The sequence below is a fragment of the Lepisma saccharinum genome, chromosome 9 (genome assembly GCF_977018435.1).
Source record: "Lepisma saccharinum chromosome 9, izLepSacc3.1, whole genome shotgun sequence".
In the NCBI taxonomy this organism is placed as follows: Eukaryota; Metazoa; Arthropoda; class Insecta; order Zygentoma; family Lepismatidae; genus Lepisma; species Lepisma saccharinum.
In genome coordinates, this window is record NC_139237.1 from 6996243 (window position 1) to 7021515 (window position 25273).

At 37.8% G+C, this 25273-nt stretch overlaps 1 protein-coding gene and 1 non-coding gene across 2 annotated transcripts in view; both read left to right on the forward strand.

Annotated features, from left to right (window-relative positions):
• LOC145992323 (uncharacterized) overlaps positions 1-25273 on the forward strand; it is a 797619-nt gene that overhangs the window by 331423 nt on the left and 440923 nt on the right. The gene's annotated exons all lie outside the window — the stretch shown is intronic.
• On the forward strand, positions 16610-16684 carry TRNAT-UGU (transfer RNA threonine (anticodon UGU)). The gene has a single exon. It is a non-coding gene; the product is annotated as a tRNA-Thr (tRNA).

Here is a 25273-nt window from a genome sequence, read left to right on the forward strand (position 1 = left end):
AGAGCCGTTTTTCTTCATATTTGATACTTGGAAAATTAATCGCCTCGGTAATCGAGCACTTGGACTCAGGATCTCGCCACCGATGATCCCAGTTCCATTTCAGGAGTAGGCATTGGTGAGAGTCCATCAATCATATTTTACCTAATCAGAATACATTCTGATCACCGCTATCGGCGTAAAGGGACAAAAAGTTACGTACGTAAGAACAATAACAAGACAAAAGACGAATAAAATAGTAAATACAAAATAACATATTTTTACGTACGTTATCAGGACAGAAGGAAATAGGTTTTAATAATTATGGAAGTTAAATTTCGATTTCTTGCAACATACTTCATCCTCCATTAAATCTCACTTTTTAAAATAATGCTTGAACTGATAATTATTATTATTGTTAATAATTAATTGTTATTATTAATATTTTTGTCTTGTTTTGGATGTCGAAGTTAAGGTCGTATACATCCTCTTCTTCCACTGAGTCAAATTTAAATTACAATATGTCGATTCTGTAGATCATTTTTGTCAATAGCAACAGTGGAATGAATGGCACAAAGATGTGAAACTTCTATGTTTGGCCACGATTCAAGCCTTTAGAACTTGGAAGGGTAGGTGTTTATTTCTGTTTATGTGTGTGTTTTTTTTTTGGGGGGGGGGTGTTTGTGTGTGTGTGCTTGCTCAAACTTGTAAAGTGAAGAAAATATCAGCAGACATGGCAGGAAAGCGGTAAGCACGTTACACTAGACGTATGTCCCGTTCCAGAGAATCTGATCTTCACTGGAAAAGCTAACCGAATGGTGCAGGCTGCATCTGGCGAGGAGCAGTCTCCCGAAAATTCCCACCAATTGTCCACTTGGCGCTGCCATCTGCACCGACTGGGGGTTATCCTCCCTCACGGCTCTAACCCCAGGCGAGGGGCGTCTGCGGGGAGCTGTTTGGAAATCCCTGGAACAACTGGCTCTGGAGGCGGAACAGAGTTCTGGAAATCCAGCAGACGTCCAAAAGGACTGAGGTTGGGAGGAAACTCGAAGTAAAAGCATAGGTTGCACCAGGGATCTGCTTAGAGATTTTCTTTTTGGGGGTTCAAATTGCCCGAAATATCTTTGAAATTGTAATATTGGCAGAACATCCAAAACAATATCACATTAGGATAATAGTATTTTGTCAAAACACAATTGCTATCTAAAAATAAAATGTAAAGCATGGAAATCCATACATTTAAGAAAGCAGTTTTGCATGAGATTTCATTGTTAAATGATAGGAATCTTGACTATGATAAAAAAAAAAAAAAGTGACGGGAGTGAATCGTTTGAGGACCGTCTCTTCTTCCTGATTAAACAGGGAACCGAAGGCTCAAGGGGCAAAATAGGATGAGTCAATTTGACAAGAATTAACGAACAGTGGGGTTAGAGGGTTTTACCCTAATTTTATTGTAGATGACAAAGTTGTGTATTTATCTTTATGCAATGTCATGCTTCTTGTATTCGGTTAAGCTTCATTTGTACTACACATATTTAATTATTGTGACTTCTTGGTTAAAATAAAATCAATTTAAAATGCATTAAAGGAAATGAAAATGGGTTTAAGTTGCTTAAATTCAATTAATGGTAAATCAGTATCCTACTTAAGGAATATATTACAACAATGGGGAGAGAGCAAGAACAATAAATACTGCCCAAATATTGACTAGATATAGATATATTTCTATGATTGGAATATTATTATTCGTTACTGCTTTAGATATGCTAATGAGTTGTTTTCTTTAATTTAGAGATTTTCATCTTTTAAAAACCATATAAACCTCTTGCAAATGACATATCATATGTTGCTATTGCTTTAACTCTTTAAAGATTTCATAAATTTAAACTTGCACTGTGAAAACATACTTGTACAGTATTACTATAAAGTCTGCTAAAATATTGGACACTTTTAGGTTATCCCTTCCTGCGTTATTCCTAAATTCAGTAAATTCCAAACAATAGATAACTGAGAAATACAAACAAATAAGATAATAAGGTCACGAAACGACCTTCCAAGAGAAATATCAATTTATAATTTAAAGCTTACTTGAAGTATAAAGGTAAACCAGACTGGTACTAAAGGTTTTGTTTTTGGTTATATATAAAATGTAATAAATAAAGCACAGGTAGATTTAATTTAATTTTTCTCATTTAGCTTGTGATATAGAATTGGTTAGTAATTCTACAAATATGTATTGTTAAAAATTTTGAACGTTAATCATTTCTTAATAATTAAGAAGCGTCTATTACAAAATAGAAACAGCGATAATAACAATAATGGTAAACAACAGACTGATTAGCAACATGGGATCACTCACCTGGCCCAAATATGACATGGCTGCAATGTTTTCATTACCTTCGTAATACATTATTATATAATTGTGTTTTATCTCAAGGCTTAGACAATTCCTTTGTAAAGTATTTTCTGTGTTATATGTAACAATTTAAAATGTTGTAGTTAAAAGTAATTTGTATTCAGAGTCATCAATATCGTCAAAAAATAGGTATAAAACACGATCTCACTTGTTGTGAACTTTGAGCGCTGAATTGTGTTTGTAAATTGTCAAGTTTGCTTTGTGGTACACAAGATAAGATTATACTTTTCCAAAGAAGTCCTCCTCCGTGGCCGTGCGGTCTAAGGCACCTTTCTTTGTACGGCGGCTGTGAGACGCCATGGGTTCGATCCCGGGTTCAGTCGGAAATTTTCAGCCTGTGTAGAGGGCTGGTGGCAACCCACCATCGTGAGGAAATTGGGAAGCTTCGAATGAGTAAGCGTAATCCGGTCGCGGAGACCTACTATAACGGCTGGGGGGATACGTCGGGCTGACCCCCTGACTATTCCAATATTTGTTGAAGATCTCCACGCTTAGAGGTGACGAAGGAAAGCTTTGGAGGGAGGCCGGCAGTCGGTATAAAAGCCAAGGCCTTTTATGGGCTTTTCCGCAAAGGATTACTATTTTTATTTTCCTAAGAAAATTTGTACCAATCATTTTCAAACAACAACAAACTTTGACAGAATGTAGAACATGCATGTGAATGGATAAATTTCGTAACATTGGATTGCTTGTTGGGACCTTGTTTCGGAAAACATCACTCAGAAAACTACATTTTCTGTCATGTATATAAGCAACTGTTTGGTGCAGATTCAGGGCTGGGCATATCAATGTGTTTTCCCTTTAGCTCTTCATTTATCGTCGTCGTCCCAATTAACCAAAAAAGTGGAAGAGAAACAAAAATGTTCGAAATAGAAAGAAGAAAAGCAAGTAAAAGATAAACAGAATGAATATGAAACATACAAAAGACTCGGGAAAAGGTAGTTGCTCACACATTTTTTTCATCCAGTTAAATTCATGATAATGTATATGGTAGTAGCTATACTTTCAACCGCTGAATAGTGCTGGTGTTCTAAAATATGCATCAACTTTTCCGATTGACCTAAAGTGATAAAAGTGTATATGGAAAAGGTGTTATTCCACAGAAATATGTGAACGCGAAGCACAGGACAATCCTCTTGCAGAATTCATACAAGTGGTTCTGACGCCGACTATAGTGTAATTGTATATTTTTTGTAATTACATATTATTTGCGGGTTAACAACTTCCCCTCTCAGGTATAGTGTGTTTGCATGTTAAAAGTTATCATATATATCATATATATACCTTATATGTATGTACCATGTACCATTAATATCGGACGTATAGGTTTAGCTACTTTTCGTGAAAATTTGAGCGAGTTTCGGCTGAGCCGATGTTTAGGCCAATGTTCTATCACTGTTAACTTGATTTGTCCAGTTCGTCCACTTAGGATACATTAATTGAGTATTGGCTATGTATTTGTATTTATTGCAGTAAATCATGAGGATATAAGATAGCTTAATATTAAGATTAAAGAAAATATGGACGCAAATTCGCAGTGCAGAGGTGTATAAGAAAATACGTACAAATGTCGAGTCATATTCTCGCAAATATTAACAGATTCTGACGGAGGTTTCTGTTTCTTATTAAGGAACTTTATGTTTACGAAAGTTTTCTAAATGATGTACTTTATTATTGTGTAAAGCCATTTAAACATGCTTCAAATGGACGCAATTGAACTATTGTTACTCATTTCTGCTTAGTGTAGTTGGAAGGAAAATGCCTTTGTGATAAGATCGAAAGATGTTTTTAAAAATGTATATGTCTTTTCGACAGATAAGCCAAGTAATGGTAAAAATGAATAGGCAATTCACGTTACAGCGTCGTTATTCAGGATAGCATGTAAGTTGTAGGAATTGAAGCATGTTTTCCAATTAGCTCACACAACTTAAATTTACTCCTGACTGTACGGTATGGGAGGAAACCCTTTGTCTGCCTACAATTATCATCTTCACAAGATTTCGTTATTCTGTAAGTTAAGTCATCGTTTGTGTACAAATACGCTTCTTTCACAGACAGGACACCCTACGTGTTTTGTTTCTAGTGTCACTTCACAGACAAGGAATGACAAAACACGATGCGTGGGCGAAGCGTTGCAAATATATATATTTGAGTTCCTGCCAACCCACGTAGTCCCGTGGGAATTTCCTGACACATGCTTCGTGGCTGAAGATATTGGTAAATTACCGCAACCCGAAATCTCTGCCGTTTTGCCAGCGACTCCGACAAAACAATCCTGCGCGCATTTTGGTTGATATTGCAGAGAAGTTTGCAAACGCCTGCGCCGCTGTATATCAAGTTCTGTGGTCTATTAATTATTCAGGCCTCCCCGGGGGTTGGGTTTCACTTCAATCGACAGCTCTCGGGGGACAAAGTGCGGTGATCGAATCCTGCTGCTTTCTGCATTGCACGAGCATCATTTATTTAGAAAGCTACCTTTTCCTCTGAGGATGGAGCACATTTTCTTCTGTCACAGCGGCGGCAGATTTTGCGCAGAAGGGGCGACCCTGCGAAGACATAGCGGATTGACTTAAAGGGTTAAAAATCTTACCTGACGTGAGTAAGCGTAAAAATGAATTTCTCTCACGACAGTAGCGACGAGTGAAGAATTTTTAGTGATGTTAATTGTTTTCATTTTACTTCGCTTTTCTGCCACTTTTGGCTAATTGCGAATATGGGGATGAGTGATGATGATATGATGAAATTGATAAATGGACATTCACACCCATGCCAAGGCCGGGATTCGAACACAGGAACCCTAGTGACGTAGCTAAATGTGCTAACCACTCCGCCACGGGGCCGGCGCAGTATGTTAGTGATTTGTTATCCGACGTTAACTTTGTACTAACCTGTTTCATGTAAGATATCAAAGTATTCATTATTGGTTCACAGGGTGTGGCAATATCCCGGACCTTGTTTTGGTGCGGGGGTGGAGGGGAGGGCAGGGGAGAAATCTTTTAATTTTTTAGCCAATTTTACTACCACATGGAAATTTCAGATAGTATAACAGAAATCCATCTACAGATGGAATATTACCTAGGTTAGGTATATCCATTTCTTATCCTTTCAAAACCTCTTTATTATTTTGTCAACTCTTGGGATTATATCAAAATAAATGTAGAGGCAGTCCCTATGAACCGCTCTTCGCACATGCTGAATCTTACGTAAGTTTTGGTACGTCGGAGTGTGGAAAAGTTCCTTTCAGCTGCGGCAATACTCACAGGGTGTGTAGCGAAATGTTAAAGAAGGCGGTGGGTACTCCGAAAGCACACACTATCATATTATTTCATTGCTTCGAGAGCAGTCCAATCCCTTTTTTGAGATTTTGCTCAATGTTGAGAAATCTTTACTATGGCCAGTGAGGGTCTCCGCAGAGAGAGGGAGAGGAGGGAATGAGATCATCCCAACTCTCTGAGGCCGCTTACATGTAAAACATCCCAACCTTCCATACGATGTATGGAAGAAACCAGGGAGAAGGACCTTTGTAGTTAAGGACTTGTTTGGACGCTACGAACCCTGAAAAGCCACATTTTTTCTTCATTCTATGCAACTGCAAAGCAAAGAGCCATAGCTGAAATTACATTTATTTTCCTTCACAGCAAAATGTAATAAAATATCTGGACGGCAAGGATAAACTTGGATATTTCCCAACAATAGCTTCTTCGTATTTCTCATCTTTTTCTCTCTGGCTTTCAATGTAGTAATGCTGTCACACGTCTCCTTTCTTTTCTTCTGTTCCTTCTACTTATTCTAGTCATGGCATTCCTCCTATTAGCTTAGCTTACAATATCTGGTTCTTGGTATAACTTCATTCTTAGCTTCTATACGACACTCGTAGATTGGAATTTATATTCATCTTATTTTACTTTATTGTTCTGTTCCTGTTGGCGGCTCTTTTCAGATTTCACCAACGTGCATCAGACTAGGGAACAAAATTAAGGTAAAATATGATGAATTCTACAAAGCGTCTCGTTAAAAAAAAGGATTAACACTAGATTTCGAAACAACATGGATTTCCCCACTTAGGAAAAAATTATGATATTGACGAATTTTTAAAAATATGTCTTGATAACACCCCATTACATCTATACATCCTAATTTACACATTTACTACAAATATACCTAATTGATATTCTTAGCAAATGGAAGCTCTTGCTCGTTGAGGTAGAACACAAACTTATGCTGTCAACAATCAACATCTTTTTTATGTAAATTTACATTCAAATATAGGCGCAATAAAATTTAAAATATCCATAGAATATGTCTGCATGTAGTTTATTCGTCCTCGTTGCAACAGATGTCAGCTTAACGATATATTCAGTACAGAACGAATTTTATCAATTAGAAGTTTCAAAACGTCGCCTTGTAATCAAGGGATCCTAGGTTTGAGACCCGATGGATCTCAGATCCCACTTTGAACTATAAGTCCAGTCCCGATTAGCCTCTATGTGCATAAAGTGGACTTAAATCAGCAACTTACTAAGTTGAATGATTGAATTGAAAAAGGGACATACGAAAAGAAGAATCCATGTATGTTCAGGTTAGTACTCGAACAAGAAACATTCAGTGTTGAATGACAGCTAATTGTCTATAACATCCTAAAAGATCAAAACATGTATGTACTGGGTATTCTTAAAAAAAACTTAACCGAATGATAAAGTCTGACACACTCTGCCTAACACAACATTTGTTTTGATTGGGAATGGAAAATGAGAAACGTACAATGTTCAGGAGGTTCAAAATTATGCAGCGTTAAGACGGACCTCTAATTCAATTTCTGAAAAAGTAGATTTAAAAAATTAATCCTGCTACTTTCAAATACATTTCTTGCTAATTATGGACACGAATTAGTATATCCGCTCTGCCACCTCGGCCGTAAATATACACGTTTTGATTAATTGAGAAGGTGCTTTAAGTCCACTTTATACACAGTAAGGCTAATTCGGACTAGACCTACAGTTTAAAGTGAAAGCCGAACCACTATATGCCTCCACCGAGTATATCGAACCAGGAACTCCTTGATTACAGGGCGATGACGCTATACCACTGCGCCTTTGTGGAGTACCTACGTACATGCATTTAGTCAAAAGTGGCAGATATATTTTCTCAGTGATATTTTCTTCTGGTTGAGGCGTCGTTACAATTGAAATTTTTCTCATGCATGTGTGCAATCTTGTGTTATACATTGAAGGTTGCACTAATCGTTTATTTCACTGTCGGATTACGGACTGAAACCAATTATATGCTACAGAAACGTCATCATAACAATAAGGAAGCAGGCAAGATGAAATCGTTATCTGACAGAATTGAAAATGTAATTGGGAACCGTAAATCACTGACACACCGTTGCATATATATAAGAAAACATGCAGTTTCCGAGGACTCATTGCTTGGAAACAAAGTGTCAAAGAACAAAATGTTGCTGAGGAAAGTTGCTCGTCTTGATATATTGTACAGGCTTTGAAAGTTTGTTGGTGTTATACGGAGATACCATGTAAAGGGTGACTCAGCCTTCATCTACCACTTTCAAACATATTCTGTGTCTTCAATCATTGATCAAATTTATTACCAACAGTGATACCTGAAACACACATGTTGCCATTTGTTACTACACAAGAAACATTGCTGTGTTTTGAAAATAACACCATGTACAGTAACATCCTGGTTTATGCACTCGCGCACGCGAGTAACCACATTTTCCCTATCAATGTCCGCACTGATTTGTGTGAATCCTGATTTCCTCCTGGTTTCTTTGTCCTACGCAGAAGCTGTTGTGCGAAACGTCTTCACCCAATTGGTGATGGTGGGGCGATCGGGTATACTCCCGTGTCTTCAGTTGCTTCATGACAACACATTCAGTATTCTTGAAAATGTCTCAACAGCAAATGTGCGATGTGCAGCCAACCAACGTTCCATGTTTTCTTAAATGGCGTCTCTCGCTGAACACTTCTGCACACATCGCGTCATTCCTACTCTGGAGCCACATGAGTACTCCGCCAATCAAAATGGTAGATGTATGCTGGGTCACCCTGTATATTTTAGAAACAAAAAAAATCAGATGTAAAATCATTTCTTGGATAAGCGCCCAATATTTACGTGACGATGAAGGATCTCTTTCTAGTGTGTATCTAAAAAGAAGCGAGTGATCGGTTGTGAGAGGGTCGGCGGTTATAATGACACCAAGAACAGCTGTTAGCCCGAGAACGTTCCGTGGCGTTCAGTTTTGAACGTCGAGGGGAAGGGAATTAAAATAGCAGCCGTCCTTCATTTCGGCGCTCCCGTCATCCCAAGATTTTATTTACTCTTCCCTGAAGTGGCTTCCCGTTACGGGGACTTCCTTCCTCCGATGGTCCCGGATTTTGCCTGTCTTCCTATTTTCCGCTGACAAGATGCCGGTGGAAATTTCTCCCCCCTTTTCTTTGCATCGCGGGTAACTCAATAACGCCCGGCGAGGAACATGGCGGGCGGAGGAGCGACCTCTTCACTCGCTGATTGACAAATCACATTTCTGCAGCGGATGTGGGGGAGCATCGGGAGGCTGAGCGTGCCCGCATCACCTAGCGGCTTCTTCTGACCTCGATTTATCTGCTCCCACTCTTCTCCGCACCGGGTCAAAGTAAGGGCGGGCATAAATTCTTATCTCTGGAGGTCGCAATGAATTTTCAAGATGAGGATCCATTATATCAACCCACAAATCATGCACATAAATATAACGTATGCACTGAGGACAAAAATATAAGCACTGCAGAGAAAGAACTTCAGGAATGGTCTAGGGGTTCAGAACATAAGCGGTGGAACTCCGCTTTTCATGAAAGTTGAGTTACATACGTAACTTAAAAGTTGAATTATCAACATTCCAGTGCTAGAAGAAAGGATCTCCTAAATTTCAAATTCTGGAACCAATTAGTTGTTTGTGCTCCAATAACTAAGTTATCTGAATACATTTTTTTCTCAAAGAAATGAATTTTCGCTATGAACATGCTATGTGCTATGAACACCGCAATTGTCAGCATTCAAGAATAACGTAACCTTGGGTTACATAAGATTCCAGAACATTCAGTTATTTCTTCACTGAGTAGTCCTAGCAGTGGACGTATACCTACTGTAAGAATGGAAATTGTGTTGGATTTATTCCACTGCTTTATTGTTAGAGTTAGGAATAATTTATCAAAGAACGTAAAGTTTATAAAATTTTGTTTCAAGTCAGCTTTATGCCCAGATAAGATAACCTGGATTGGACCTTTGCTATGCATCTATCGGGGATCGAACCCGGAAACCTTTGATTACAAGAGGAGAGCACAAACCACTACACTACCAACGGGGACTAACATTGACACAGGAACAGCGATGCAATGAATGTCGATGGGTGCCGCACCGATCATAATACAGAAAGCATTTCATGCAGTGGCGCAACCACAGGGGGTAGTGTACTTAAATAATATATGCTGTGTATAATATTTATTAAAGAAACTTTGAATATACACAATTCAGTGTCCACGTCACTCCACGTTGCATATATGCGAACCATAACTCGTGCATAAAAGTTATGTTAATGTAAAAGATAATTATAATTGGAATGTATTTATCAAGCATTTTCTGTTTTTCAAAAATATTTTCTGTGCTTGTTTTCCATTATTAATGTGAAATTGAAAGTGTGAAAAATATAATTCAAATCGTTTCGAACACAAATGCTTTAGCACAAACTTCTACCCCTCTTTTTGCGTAATTTTCGAGGATAATAACGTATTTCATACTACCACTACTAATAGTAATAATAATGATAAAATAATTAATCAAAGGAATGAATAATAATATGTCTAATGAAAAATTTAATACATAGATAAGTATTTCATTACATCACTTTCCCAAGCATGTACTGTTTCAATGTTGACGTGCTTAGAGTACTAAACATGTATAACTTTCTTATACCACTGATCTGCACCACTCTACGGCCGCCTTTACCTTTCCCCCCCACACACACCCTCACGGGTACCATTTTATTTGAGACTGGGTGAGTCCTAGAGCCGTTTTATGCTGGAACAAAGTGGAAAAATTCCGACCTTAGGTCACCCACCTCAAGTTTCCTGAGTGGTATTCGGCTAAAATTTCACGAGAAAGCAGTGGTGAAAGTTTCTTCAACCTATCTTTAATCAGGAAAAGTTACGACTGCATGATTGTAATAAATGTATCATTTTACAGATGTGAGAAAATTGTCATATATTGTATATCACATCACCCCCTTCCCATTTAAAAGTTTTGAATTGAATTCAATATGGCGGACTTCCGCTTGGAACACACCACACCTAAGCCTAACCTGTTTGTACTGTATCATGTACCCAGCCTAACTCCTTTACTTTTTACAGGGGGTGTTAAGAGACTTTTGAATCATCCTCTAGGCCCTTATATGGGACTTTGTCAACATGAGATCACACACACACATACACATCACATTATATATATATATATATATACGTATATATATATATACGTGTATATATATATACACACGTATTATGTGTAAAGGTAGGTAGGGAGATATTTTACGGTGGGGGGGGCAAGATTTGTAGATCCGGCACAGTTTACAACATACTTGGATAGTTCAACAGAAATTGCCGTGCATGTTGAATGATGAGAATAATGTAGACTGTTAAAGTAACCTATGTATTATTGGGCATCCCCCTTCACATACCGTTTTGCACTGCAAAGAATCTCGTCTCAAACAAGAAGCATCGTAAAATTTCAACATCCAGAGTAAACGCTTGACGCGTTCCAGGAGTTGTGAGTGTGAAGCAAGCTAACGAATAGATTCCCAGCTCCAGAAGTGTTGGTTGAGAACAAAACGTTGTCAAGACTCTTAGGACGAGGTTTATGCTCTGGTTCAATGAATTGGCTCCGGAGGGGGAATAGTCTCTCTTCTGAAATTGGGGGGGGGAGTTGAACAACTTACAGTGACGTCAGAGCAAGCTGCTGGAGGAAATGGTACAACTTGCTAAGGAGTTCAACCGGAAGACAGAAGATCTCGGCAGCGGAGGGATTAAGTCTTAAACAGGGGATTGATTTAGGTCGTCAGAGCATTTGGACTAGAGAAATTCGTCTTAAAAATGTGTCAAGCCCTTTGTTACAACTGACCTCCCGAGCAGACGTAGCTTGTTTAACAATTAAGAAGGTGCACTAAATTCTGGACATATGTAAACACGTGGAGGTTAATGTGATCCATACACTCTACGCATGTTAATAGAAATTGGATATGCAATTTATCCGCGAGTTTTTTATTGTTGCTATGCTCATCTCCTCAAAGTGCATATTTACAGTACTAACACAAGTTAATTTTGTTGTGGATAACATTGCAATATATCATTATTTTTATTATTAATCGTAGTAATGTTAGTGGTAGTATTTATAGTACTAATACATTTTAAAAATTAATATTTTCTGGTTGATTGTATTGAAAGAGCAGCGGGGAGATATTGGGCAGAAGCCCTTCCAAAATTGAGCCAAAAATTGATCTCAGCTCTCTTCCAGCCCCCTGCTACCCAGATTTTTATGGAACGGCAAACCCATTTTTACAGAAAACGAGAAAACCTAGATTACATAATATTTTCCATTCTAATGTTCGACTACATTTCCTACTTTAGAAAGATCATGAGATTACATTTTTACGATGTGTTCACAGGGGACAGCTGAAGATTTGCCTGGATTAACAGTATCACATACAGCTAAATGGCCAATCATTGGTCGCCAAACTTGCTACGAAATTGATATGCCACCTTCGTAGGTGGATGCATCCAGTGGCTGTAGCTGTTTGACTGAGGGTAATTTTGTTAACCTCCTGGGTCCTGAGGAACAAACACAGGGTGATTTCTACGATTTCTTAAATTTAATCGTTATTTAGCAAAATAGTCCTGGACACTATTTTTATGGGATGAAAAACATTTCGATTCTGCCCACCTCTCAAACGTTAGACCCCAATTTACGCTCATGTTAGTTACCCCCCAACCCACAGAGAATTTGAAACCACAATCTGTAGTCTCCCCACTTATTTGGCTGGCGCCGTCACTGAAGAGCAGACATTGGATCGCTTTAATAAAACTGAGTAACTGCACATATTTCAACTTTTGGGAGCACCTACTCCCTGCGTAAGTCCAGTGATGATTATGGCTTGCACGTCGATATAAATACAAAAGAGCATTCTTTTAGAAATCGAGCAGGTGCTTACATGTACACACATACGCACTATGCCAGGCCATAATAATGATGTTATATCTATGGGAGAGAGTAGCGAGATTGGAAACTGTGCAAGGGAGAGATATATACGCAGGAAAATGGAAGGCCATCACACTTCTTGAGCATTTACTCTACTACATCTTCACCAATTGCTCAATACCTTATACTCATTTTCGTTAGTACGACCGTGAAAGTCGGTATGTACGTGAATCATTCTTCAGTGTTGTCAGTAGAAAATTGCCACTGTACGATGTCAAAGTTTGTTGCAAATTCAACAGGCTAATCGGGACTGGAAATACAGATTAAAGTTGGATTCGGAGCAATGTGTAATGTACCCTTGAGTACAGAGAAACAACATTACCACTACATCAGCGGGGAGGCTCCTCCGTCGTGCTCTATATTGACCTCGAGGTAGCGATTGCGCTCGTCATGTGACGTCATGGATAGATTTTCAGCTTACATTTCGCAAATGGGTTCTCAGAATGATAGACCATGCCGCCAAATTGTTATTATCAACGCGCAATCTGACGGCGTAATTGGCATGCGTAAATGGTCGGACACCGCACGCTCTAAACAACACAGCACACCCATGCCAGCCTACTTCTCCCCATAACCGCGAGTGCATCTTCTATTGCGATGGCACATGTCCGTAATGGCAAGCCTCGGCAGCAATTTGATCCTCGTCTGCTTGCAGTACGCTATCATGATGTACGTAACTTTGTAATCTGTTTTGGGGAGCTTGAACACCGCCATTTGCTTTCTGGACACACGATGCATGGTATTTATTTCTTAATCACCCATAAGCAAATTAAATCATTGAAACTCAAGGCCGTTCCATGGCTGTGTCCAATACAATAAGTTGAATCGCTGCTTTGATTGATTGAGTTGGTGTTTAAGTCCACGTTATGCCGAGTATCGAAACCAGGACACCTTGATTACAAATCGACGACCTTACCATACCATTGCAAAATCGCTGCTTTGAGTGTTAACAAATATACAACGCGGTAAGCGACCAAGGTGGGCAGGAAATATGCCCTTCGCATTTCAGTAATGTACGGAACAGGAAACTTATCAAAATGCTCTTCTTTTTATTCAGTAAACTTAAGGGTAAAAAAGGTAAAGTGTTCCCCTGTGCATAGCACCACGCCATGAAGGCGTATAGGGGGTGTGGGGGTAACGCCCCACACTTTCTTGATCCGGTCGTGAGTGGGGGTGATGTGATCAGCATCACGCCCCTGACCGCCTTTACCCCCCAGGGTTTCCCCCAGGTACCCATGTTATTCGACGCTGGGTGGGCGCCGGGGCCGCTTCCATCGTTAGAAAAGTTCCCGGATTTGAACCGGCCGGGGATCGAACCCGGGACCTTGAGCATGGTAGTCAGACGCGTTACCGACTGAGCCACCGCGGCCAACTTAAGGGTAACCAAGTTTAAAATATTGTAAGTAACATATCGTTATGGAATATTGATCACCTGTCTGCATGGGGTGTGACTTTCTTTGCAATACACGCATCTGCGTACCAGTACATTTCTTAAAGGCGGGAGAGTCAAATTCCGTAAGTGGATGTATTGTCATGTTTACATGTCACTGCAAGAAATAAAAGCTTTTAGGAAGAAAATAACAGGAAGGATATAAACGATAAGTGTGAGAGAAAGGAAGTCCAATCGCGAGAGAGATTTAGGAAGACGATAGAAAAAGAAAGGAAGAGAAATGAAGAATCCCAACATAGTGAAAGAGAGAGAGAGAAAGAGAGAAAATTGAAAGGAGTTAGAGAAAGAAAGGAAGCATGTGGAGAAAGATAGATAGAACGAAAGGAAGAAAATGAAACTAAAAGCTGGATAAAACATACAAATCAAAGAATCAAAAATAAGAAACCCGTGAATGAAATAAAAAGACAAGCTCCGGAATACAGAAGAAAAACAGATTTGATGAGAAGCAGATGAGAAGAATAGTAACTCTTTATTAATTGAGGCCCGTTCGGAGGAGGGTGGGTCATGATGGTGACTCTCTTTGCAGGAGCTCATAAGTGCACCCTCTGAAGTAGCTTTTGTAAATCTTTATCCGGCGCTTTTTCTCGGGTCAATTAAAACTTACGTATGGTTGACGCGCCCTCTCCCCGCAGGACGAGTATATAGTTGTTCAAATTATTTGAAAGTTTTGTACTAAGTATGGCATTGTTGTTTCTAATCTCTATAATTGTGATGTTGTCACCGAATATTGTCATACCTAATTCTGCATACTATTTGGTCCCTTTGGCAAATATTATGGTTCTCTGCTATTGTTTGGAGTGTAAATTATGTAAAGAGCGTGATATATTGTACTGTGAAGGCAAGGCTGAGCACAGGAATTACGTTTGGTGCAGATAAGTACTGTGCATTTTAAAAAGAGAAGTATGCAGGCTTAAATTCCTGGTTTTATTTAGCAATGGGTAAAGAAGAATTTTCCATCATTTTGTATACGCTATGGAGTCTCATATTTGTGTTTTCTTGTGTGATTGGCAGAATAAAGAGCATGTCATGGTTGTCTAAGCTGTTTTGATATCAGACTTCTCAATGAAATGGATGACTTTTTACGGATACAGTAGTCGTTATTTGTGGAAAACTTCCAACTCACAGGTTCTGATACGCTAAACAGGCAAACTATTAAATGCTTTCCATATCGCTTGCAGTATAAGTCACGTTTCCCATTCCACGCGGCTTTAAAACACATCGTAACGCCCCTCCACCTCTCATACCTGGTGACCGTCAACGAAGTTCGCTGATGGCGTATTGCGAGACAGGAATACTAATCACGTAACCGAAACTGGAGAATATTAATAACTCGGCCGAAATCCTAGCAGGACATTAACGTAGTACGTGATATCATCAACCTTCGCAAGAAGCGCGGTTTCTGTTGGCAGCAGAAATAAGGCTGTCAAATGCTGTGACATGTGCTGGTGACAGGCTGCACCCATCGTGCGGAACCATGTATTAATATCGAAAACTTAAACAATGACTCGAGGGTCATGAAAATATACATGAATCAAGTAGTCTGCTAAGTCTGTTCCTCTCATTTCGGTTATTTCAGGTCGCTTTTCTACTTCTTGGGCTAATCATGAAGATAGAGCTGAGACCACGGGCACCGAAATCAGTGGAGAATTTTCGTATATTTATTTACAACATTTTAGGTCTTTATTTCCTCAGGTTTTTAATCTGAATTATTTATTTTATTTAAGATTACAAAACTTTGCAAAAAAAGAGATGGAAAATTACACAGGATTCTACTCTGAATGAGCACATAAACGACGTGGAACTATCACCCAACTTAGTCTTCATAATGTCCAGCATGTATGTGCATCTGCTAACTAACTAACTAACTCCCTAGCCTTCTTAAACCCGAAGGTTCATGGCTGCAGCAACACAGGCCTTCCATCTGTCCCTATCTTGAGCAAGATCTATATACTCTTTTCCATACCTACCGATTTCTCTTAGGTCCATCTCAACGTTGTCCTTCCATCTTCGTCTTGGCCTTCCTACAGGTCTCTTACCATCAGGATTCCCAACAAGAATCCTGTAAACTCCTCTTTCCTCTCCCATTCGTGCCACATGACCTGCCCACCTAAGTCTTCTTGATTTAATTATTCTAATAATATCTGGACATGAATACAAATTATGTAGTTCTAAATTATGTAACCTTCTCCACTCACCTGTCTCCTCATCCCTTTTAGCTCCAAACGATTTTCCTAAGGATCTTATTTTCAAATACTCTCAATTTATGTTCCTCTTTCAATGTAAGGGACCAAGTTTTACACCCATATAATACCACAGGCAATATTACGGTTTTGTATATTTTAACTTTTAGTTTCTTAGATATTAAACGAGAAGACAAAAGTTTATGAAGAGAGAAGTAACATGCATTTCCTGAATTAAGAATACTTTTTATTTCCTCTTTAATATAATTTTCATTTGTTAATAGGGCCTCTCCCATGGCGCAGTGGTAGCGTCCTTGCCTTGTAATCAAGGGGTCCCGGGTTCGATACCCGGTGGAGGCACAAGTGGTTCGGATCCCAATTTAAACTGTAGGTCCAGTCCCGATTAGCCTTACTGTGCATAAAGTGGACTTAAAACAGCAACTCAAACCAACTCATTTGTTAATATTACTCCTAAGTATTTGAATTTGGAAACTGGTTCAAACGAGTTGTTATCAATAATTAGATTTTGACTATTACCTAACACTTGGTTTCGGCCTGTAAGCATATATTTAGTTTTCTCTTTGTTAACTTCCAAACCTATCTCTGTAGCAGTTTTGAAAAATATTTTAGCATTATTCTTAATTATATTCACATCATCCCCCAGTAAGTCTACATCATCTGCATATGCTAACAACTGAGTCACACCATTTCATTTTAATCCTTCTTTAGTTTCTTTTACCTTCCTAACAGCATATTCTAAGGCAAAATTAAAGAGCAATGGAGATAATGCATCTCCTTGTTTTAACCCATCATGAATTGTAAATTTGTCAGACATATTAATACCCACACGAATTTTACTTTCTGTTTCACTGGTGCATATTTTTATCATACTAACAAGCTTCTTAGGTATTCCAAACTCTACTAATATATTATATAATTTATCTCTTTTGACAGAATCATATGCTTTTTTGAAATCAATGAATAGCTGATGGACATTTTGATTATATTCCCACTTTTTTTCAAGTGTCTGTCTGATGTGAAAAATTTGATCTGTAGTTGATCTGTTACGTTTAAATCCACATTGATAATCACCTATAATTTCATTAGCATATGGGGTTAGTCTTGTTAAAAGAATGTTAGATAATATTTTGTATGTTGTTGAGAGTAGAGAAATTCCACGGTAATTACTGCAGTTCATTTTATCCACTGTTGAGGGATTTCTTCTTTATTCCATATTAAACAAATTAATTTATGAATTTGACATATTAATGAATTTCCACCATATTTAATTAACTCAGCTCGTATTAATTCAATGTCAGGTGCTTTGTTATTCTTTAGCCTTTTAATAGCATCTTTAACTTCAGTCAAGTTAGGTTCTGGAACTAAAGCTTCTGCTGTGTGTACTTCATTTACTTCTGATTTATCTCCTACATGGACATTTAAAAGGTCATTAAAGTAGTTCTTCCATCTATTTAGAATATCGCTTGGGTCAGCTAGAAAATCACCGTCTTTATCATTTATCAAGTTTACTTTAGGTTGCCACCCCTTTCTAAATTAATTTACACCTTTATATAAATCTCTGATATTTTTATTTTTGCTGTTTGTTTCAATTTCGTTAATTTTGCTTTTCAAGTAATCTCTTTTTTTACTTCTAAACGTGGGGTTAACTTATCGCTTTATTCTATTATAATTGCTTAGATTTGTATCATCAGAGTTATTTAACCACCTAAGTCTAGCCTGATTTCTTATTTCTATTAGATTATGACATTCATTATCAAACCATGGCTTACTTTTTCTTGGTTTATGGTATCCAATACTTTCTTTAGTTGCTGATTCTATTGCATTACGTATGTGCTCCCAATTCTTATTTACGTCTGTTTCATATATATTTTCATCGTCATTTAAATCCTGCAAAACATCAAATCTATTTGACAGTTTAATTTGGTAATCTTTCTTAATTCTTTCATCAACAAACTTTCCTGTATCAAATTTTATAACTTTTAGATTTTGTTGCTTATGATTTATCACTGCGAGTCTTTCTCTTAATTTAGCAATTACTAAATAATGGTCACTGGCACAGTCAGCACCTCTATGCGTACGAACGTCAATTATACTAGTATGCCTTCTCTTATCAATGAGAATATGATCTATCTGATTATGAGTTTTACCATCTGGAGAAGACCAGGTATATTTATGGATATCTTTATGTTTAAAAGTGGTACTTTTCACAATTAAATTCTTTGAGGTTGCAAAAGTAATCAATCTTATACCATTATCATTACTTAATTCATGAAGACTTTCTTTACCAATCGTGGGTTTAAATGTCTCTTCTTTGCCAATCTGTGCATTACAGTCACCTAACAGAATTTTCATATCATACTGAGAAAATTTATCAAAGACCTGTTCTAACTCTGTATAAAAATCATCTTTAGTATTATCATCTTTATCTTCCGTTGGTGCATGTATGTTTATTAAAATAATTTTACACCACCTACCCTGTAAAACTGCATATGATATCCTATCATTAATAAATTCTACTGTTTTAAGAGCCGAGATAATTCTATTATTTATGAAAAAGCCTGTTCCAAAATTATGATTTTCAGTACCACCATAGAAAAAAGTATAATTCTTAGTTTTACAATTCCCTTCTCCTGGCCACCTAACTTCCTGGACAGCTACTACATCTAATTTATACTTAACTATCTCATTAACTGTACACTGAAATGCCCCAGGCCGGTAAAGGCTCAGAACATTCCAGGTGCCTAATTTAATATCCTTATTCCTAACGTAGATCTTATCCTTAGTCCAGGGACCTCCCAAAGTAGTCCCCACCCGGAGATCCGGTATGTGCATTTGCTGTTATGATTATGTAAGGTAATAGAGTAAGAAGCTTGGGAATACTGTAGTCCTCATGTTCTGAGTGTTAGTCAGTCCATCAAAAAATAGCCAACTTCTTTGTTTTCCAAACGAAGGTAAAGCTACTTTTAACTTGCGTTGTTGGTGTTTATTGTCGATGTATCGGTCTTTTCACATTTTGAACCTGTGAGGCGATAGCATTCAAAAGAGACAAAAGAATGGAGTGCGAGAAAGACCTGATAAGCACTCAGATACAAGAAGAACCGAAATGATGATTTCACTAAATGCTTATGTAAAACTTCCTGGACAGGACACGATATACAGAACGAAATCTTAAGACCTGCGTGACATACGTTTCTTCGTGAAATTGTTAAGGAAGTTGTAGTGAGCAGTTAGCTGTGATCCTTGATGGCACACAAGATGTTTTGGGTGTAGAACAACAATCTCCGTGTGGGTAGATATACACAAAAATCTTCAGGAAACACTTTCTTGGATTTTATGCTCTCACCTCTACTACAGAAAAAATACTTTCTGCTCTCATAGTAAACTTCCTCCATTAACTCATCTCCATCTTCATATATAGTCACTTCGAATCATATTGATAGTTTCCTTGACTTTTATATCGTTTGAATTAGCATTATGTTTACGTAAGATAACTATTATGAAAATAGGGGAGACTATAGTGGGCTTGCCTTTGACGCTACCTGCTTCTTGCAAGACTGAAAGTAGTTTCAATGCTTTGTATCTCAAGAACTATTTACGAAGTACGATGAACACTGTGTCAAGTACATGAAGAAAGCATGTGTAGTAGTGACACTAAATATATCATGAAAGATTTCATGGAACGTGGTGACAGAAGACATACCACCTTCGAAAAGTCGAGTAGAATGAAACATGTCACTGTTTTATATAATCAGGATTAGTAAATTTTCACTTATATCTGAAAACAAGTGCGTGGTAATTGATATTGCGTTGCTGGGGTTGGGGGTTACAATGTTTTATATTAATATGATGCGTAACATACATTCGAAAATAATACGCGCCTGCCCGTGTGTGTGTGTGTGTGAGAGAGAGAGAAGCACTCCAATAATGCATTGTGAAAGTATGTGTTATAAACAGAATGTGATAATCATATCCTCAATCAATAGTTACATAAAAAGTATTATTTTGTATAATTACTTCGCTATATGAACATAATATACTTTGAGGTACCCTGATATATATATTAGTGTTTTCAGAACTATTTTGGGTCCTGGGTTCGAATCCCGGCCTGGTCGTGGATGTTTGTGAGTGTCCATTCATCAATTTCATCATGTCATCACTCATCTCCATCTTCGCAAATTAGTCAAAAGTGGCACAAAAAGCAAAGTAAATAAAGCAAATCAAACAAAATCAAAAACAAAGAACAAATCAGAACTAGTTCATTGTAAGTGCAATTTTTCAAAAGTTCACCTAAGTGTGTTAATTCTTAGGGGTCCCTACTAATGAACCCCCCCCCCCCCAAGGGAGAAAATCGGTATCAATGTTTGCTAAGCTTTGAGCTCCCTCAAATATCAGATGAAATCGGCGTATATGGTTGAGACGTCCTTATTTTTGGATCTCCACGGTGCATTTTGATTGCCAGGTTAAAGACACAGAAGAGAAGCTTACGAAGATATACAGGCGGTTACCATAACACGTAACTTCAAAATCCTTTGGAAGACATGGATTCCCTTCATCCATTTTCGTTTTGGTCTTCACTTTCTTGAATAACCTACAGAGGAAAATAGGCGACTAAATTGCTGTCCTCACTCCGCAATTGCTGTCTTCACTCTCACTTCCTGGTTGCAGTTCATGAAGCATTCCAGATATCTGAAGGTATCTACGTATTTGTTCAGTTCTTCGCCTCGAGATCTCATACTAATTATCATTTGATAATCTTGCCGCACTGATGACAGAGGGTGCTTAACTCGTCTGACATACTATTCACAATACAGAAAAAGATATGTCGATTAACGTACGTGATGGGCAAAGACGATTGTCTTACCCCTTTCCAAATTTTACTTCCCTCTTCCATTCTATAATGCACACCGTCCCCCTCACCCCAACACGTGAATGTGCTTGGGTTTCGTTTTTAGACATATTTAGCCTCAGTATACAATTTTCTCCTTATTTAATCCAGGCAATTATCTTCCATTTTGCTGATAAATGATTGTGAGGGTACCAAATCAATGCGTCTTCTCCATTTTCGAATATCCTAAGTAAGCAAAAATTAAAATAATTCCCTTTCATCAAATACTCAAACGAACAATAGCTAATGTTCTCTCAGCCATGGCCGATTGAATTTCAGGAATACCATGAAAACCAAAGAGGAGAACGAAGCAATCTGGAATACATGAAGCTGCAGAAATGTCCAAAATCCCTTTTAAAGCCCTCGTTTCTGTGAATCTTAACGAGCTCTTCGTTTTCGAAATTATGGAAGACACAGGCTATTTGATTTAATAATGGAGAGCAACAGAAGGACTAAAAAATTGCATTACTCTCTTATTAATTCTCAAAATTCCTTTACAGTTGTTGACTCTGAGGACCCAAGGAATGTCGTCTTTTGTTTTCCATTGTTGGTAGGAATTCCGGTCACCTCGACCGGACGGGGACATAGTCGCAGCATTCATCTTTAGTCTTTTGCGTTCGCTCAAAACCATGGCCCAAATTGGATTGCGTGGTTCTTGATTTTTGCCTCCCTTTCGATTTGTCCCTCCAGCCAGCCCTCGGAGTTCTGCTAACTAGGTTACGCCCTTTTCCACGACAAAAGCATAAGGGAGAGAAAACCTGCGCCGGGAACTTTGTAATGGGATTAGCTGCCCGAAAACAGATCCAATGTAGGTCGCGACCTTCTCGGGTCAGGCACGTTGCGCCTTATTGGCCAATATTTAAGGGGAAAATGATTTCGTGTTTCGGTGGACTTTAATTTCATATTCACGGTGCAAAATGCTGCGTTAAGAGCTAACTATGCTGGGAAGAATCAACGAAAATCAAACTCCATTTTAAAGGGCATATAGGGTACGGAGATATAGAAAATGTAATTTTCTCCGTGTTACAGTAAGGGTATTTACAATTTTAGTCTTTACACGTACGTAAACACATGCTCTTCGAAAGAAACTACTGTAGTTCCTCCAACACTGGAAATATTCCAAACATTTCACTGCTTACTGACCCCTTCTGATGGCATATGAAAACATTGTAGCGTCGTTATAAAGTGGCCCCGCTTTCGATTCCTGGTGGAGGAACATTTCATGCTGCTTGTTCGGATCCAACTGCATATCCAGTTCCGATTATCCTATCTGAGTATGAATTGGACTTAAGAAGTAATTAACTGGTTACAATTCAATTCTCCATAGAACTGCCGATGAATTGAATTACCTTGGAATTCACTCGCTCTATCATGTATGTACGTACCAGTGCTTTAGTTACACAATTTACTATTATTATTGCCCTGGTTTTTTTCCAGGTTGAGATACACTTTTACGCGATGCAGTTCGGACGACATAGTGTCAAGCCAAATTTTTGTCCTTGAGGGAAAAACAGATTTCAAAGTTCTAATGAATCCATATGTCTTCGTTTACACGGGAAATTTCTGCTTCCACTCGTTCCTTGTACAGTTGGGTTAATGAGTATTACCTTCCAAATTTTCCATCACCATGTTCGTGCACTTTATTTGACCCAATAAGAGCTTCAAGAATTAAAAGAAAACTCAAAACAAGCTGTTGACAACTTCTGCACCAGCATACATAAAAATCCATTGCTTAAAAATAATAGGACGTAAGAGAAAAATTTATGAAAATAGTCATGGACAATTTACACGGTACTCTAACCTGTCGAAAAAATCGTGCTGATAATATCCGTAACTGCCATTCATGGTATTTCTTTTGAAATGTTTTTCTCGCTCTCCTTTCCTAGATAAAACGAAGAATAGAACATCTTAGCGTGAAAATTAATCCGGGTACAATGGAAGATACTAATTCAATAATATTAAGGAATTATTTAATGCAGGAATTTGTGAATCAAGCATTGTTCAAATTGTAATACATTCGTGTTTTGAATATAAAAATTTAGTTACTGAAAGGTGAAGCGTTTATGATATAATACAATGCAAATGAACGAGCATAATACGGTAATTTGATGGCTGTTTATAGCTTCGATAAAAGTAACGGGAGAAAAGTAGAATAATCCGTGGCGGTGAAGCATTCCTTCCACATGTGATACAGGGTGATTTATTCGCTACAAAACCCTTAAAAATGCGAATATTTCAAAACATATGTAATGACCGCCATGTTAGGCAGATTTCAGTTGTATATTGGCATTATCTTATTCGTATACTTTCAAGTTAAGAACTTGGATTAAATTATTTATACTAAATTGTTTTTATAATTCATGTATATATTTACGTTTTATCTTATGTTATAATATTATTCGCGTATTTTTGCAATATTTATTCAGAATTTATAGGCTAATAATTATCCTAAATAATATATGCAACGTTTTCATTGTTTTTTCAAGCACAAGTTAAATACATTTCTTCTTAATATCGATTTTTGTTCAACAATGTACAAGATTGAAGTAATTTGTCTTCGTTATAAACTAAATCTTTATTTAATCATTTTTTTATGTACAAGGGCAAATATGATTTATTTGATAAAATCAGTGTAGTTATTTCTATATAGTTTAGCATTGTAATATTATAGCAAAGTATTTCTCCCTCGTTTTCAATAAAATATCGTTTTCCTATTGGCTGTTTATGTTAGGAGTGGGGAACCACGCTTCATGTTCTTGGCGATGTAAAAACTTCCACGTTGGCATTTTTGTTGCCAACCTGAACTTTAGCTTACTATCGCTAATTAACATTGATGTGTTATATAAATTATCAGTTTTTCTTGTGTTATTTTATGTTATGAGTTTGTATTGTAAGTTAGAAGAATCTGTTATGCTGCGCCTCGCGCTTGAGGTAGCCTTGAGGTCTTGCTATTAACTGTGAAGGCGGTGCGCGGACTCTCGTGTTAATAAGTTGTTTATCACTGCCTACGAGCGTGCATGACCCAACAAAATAGAATTTTTAACTTGTGCGAATCAGTATGTACGCGCGCGATTCGTGATTAAAGATTTTGGACATTTTAATTATAAAGTATTTGGAATTTTATTTACTGTCACGTGTCGCAATTCGGTGGTTTCCTTCCTGGAGGAAGGGTGGATCGTCTTAATCCCGATCCCTGGGTGAGAACTGGTGCTCCCAACTGACCAGTCGGAGCAAGGAGCGGTGTGTTGTCAATTTGGATCTCCATACCCTGGAGTTGCGAGTGGTGGCACGTTGCACATATTTACAACATACGTATATTAATGTATAGGTTGATTCATGATAAACATGTGCATATTACAGAAGACGTTAAAAATGTCCACTACCGTTGTCAAGGCAGTGTCTAACTTGACGCTGCATATTTGTAATGAACACATGCTCCGCTATTGTGCAACCCATTCCTCTGGATTAACCCCCCACCCCACATAGATAAAGCGGGAGGGAACTCCTAAATAAACCCGCCTCCACCGTCATACATTCAGGAGGTATGCGCTTATGTCCTGGTGCCTTTAAACAATAAACCAGGACGTCATTTCCTCAGAATTTCATTACAATTTACATTTATTTAATTGGAACACAACTCACACATATCCAATTACAGTATTCAATATGGGATGACCCTGTTACATAAACAAGAACATAATTAGGATAATTAACAAGAAATGTGAATAATATAAAATACAATTTACATTTGATGACAATATTTGAAAATAATTAAAATGCTACATTATAGAGACGAAAGAAACACAGAGGTAATAGAGGCCGGCAGAGGAGTAAGACCTTTTTGAAATGTGCATAACACACCTAATTTTCAAAGGTACAGAAATGTATTACTAAAGAAATACAGGTTATTGTATGCCATTTTAAGTTATCGTATGTCAATTGGAATGGCAATAATTTATGACTTAAAAATGATGTCCTTCAAGTGACTTCCATTTACGTGCACACACATTCGAAGCATCTCTCAGAAGTTGCGGACGGCACGT